This window comes from Silene latifolia, chromosome Y, assembly GCF_048544455.1.
Source record: "Silene latifolia isolate original U9 population chromosome Y, ASM4854445v1, whole genome shotgun sequence".
NCBI classification, from domain to species: domain Eukaryota; kingdom Viridiplantae; phylum Streptophyta; class Magnoliopsida; order Caryophyllales; family Caryophyllaceae; genus Silene; species Silene latifolia.
In genome coordinates this window covers 150381738-150383358 of record NC_133538.1, presented here as the reverse complement: position 1 = coordinate 150383358, position 1621 = coordinate 150381738, and the positions used below count along the sequence as shown (strand labels likewise).

The following is a 1621-nucleotide window of genomic DNA, read 5'->3' as shown; positions in this document are numbered from 1 at the left end:
TGTGTCAATGTGAGCACTAAGTTGAGCACCCAATTGAGTAACGGAGTCCACTTCATGCCTTCCTCCTCTAGTAGCCTTGCGAGGTCTACTATATTGTGAGTTATGGACCGCCATTTCCTCAATCTTGTTCCATGTTTGATTATCATCAACTTCGGTGAACATTCCATTTGATCCCATGTTGAGAATGTTCCTTGAATCTTCATATAGACCGTTCTAAAATTGTTGTACCAAGAACCACTCGCTAAGTCCATGGTGAGGACATGAGTGATAAATTCCCTTGAACCGCTTCCCAGCTTCATACAAAGATTCTTCATCCCTTTGCTTAAAACCCGTAATTTGAGCTCTTAGCATGTTAGTCTTTTCCGGTGGGTAGAACTTTTTGTAGAAAGCTAGAGCCAACTTCTCCCAAGAATCAATTCCGAGAGTGGCCTTATCAAGGCCCTTCAACCATTATTTTGCGGTGCCAATTAGAGAAAAAGGAAATAAGACCCATCGAATTTGGTCTTGAGTTACACCGGTTTGAGAAATCGCATCACAATAGTCACAAAAGGTTTCTATATGAGAATGAGGGTCTTCACTAGGCATCCCCCCAAATTGGCTCCTTTTGACTAATTGGATAAAGGCGGATTTGGCAATAAAATTTCCGGTCAAATGTTGTGGTGTGGGAGTACCATTTGGTAGGTTCTCCTCGGTGGGTACGGAATGTGATGAAAACTTAGGCATTGTGGGTTGATTTTGTGGGGTATTTTGTGTTGGGTTCTCCTCACCTTCTCTTGCAAAAGGGTTGATGAACTCAATAGTTGGTTGAATATCCACAACCTCACTAATACCTCTCAAATTCCTCCTAGCAAATCTCCTATTGTTTGTCAAGGTTCTTTCAATTTCACGATCAAAAGGTAACAAATTACCTTGTGACCTTCTAGACATGCAAAATATCAAATAACTTGAAAACAATTAGAACAAACCTTGAGGAGTTTTACTTCCCCAAGGCAAAGAAAGACACAACAAATAACAATATAAGAAAATCTAAATCAAGTTAACACCGTCCCCGGCAACGGCGCCATTTTTGATCGGTCTGTTTCGTGTTCATAATTGAATAGATGTTGTCGTTGGGTCACGTCCGAATCAAAACACAATTTATAGCTTCACAAACAACTCTACAATTAGTAAAGAGGCAAGTAAAGGTCGGATCCCAAGGGACGGGAATTGAGATGAGATTTCTATTGAAACTAGTGGTGTCTTAGGGGTGTCACAATTTGGGTTGATGTAGAAGGTCACTAACTAAATAGCAATGAAAGTAAATAAGCAAGATGAAATAAAAGGGTTGTAAACAATTGATAAAAAGCACTAGGGTATCATGGGGTCATAGGGGAATCATGGGAATTGATCATACAAACATGTTCTCAAATTATAAGCAAGCAATTATTTTGTGATGGATTGAGTTGGGTTATATCTTACAATCCTAGGAAAGTTTGGGTCTCGGAGCCAAATCGATTAGATTGTACAACACCTACAAGTCGACTTAGTCTTTCCTACTCAACAACATACATTGTCTAATGAGACTCGAGTTGGTTTATGTCTTACAAGTCTCATTGAAAAGATAGGTGATGGGTAAAAAATG

The 1621-nt window shown here is 39.5% G+C and overlaps 1 non-coding gene across 1 annotated transcript; it reads left to right on the top strand.

Annotated features, from left to right (window-relative positions):
- The first annotated feature begins 244 nt into the window (after positions 1-244).
- On the top strand, positions 245-351 carry LOC141634889 (small nucleolar RNA R71). Its single transcript, XR_012539606.1, has one exon. It is a non-coding gene; the product is annotated as a small nucleolar RNA R71 (small nucleolar RNA).
- Positions 352-1621: the final 1270 nt, after the last annotated feature.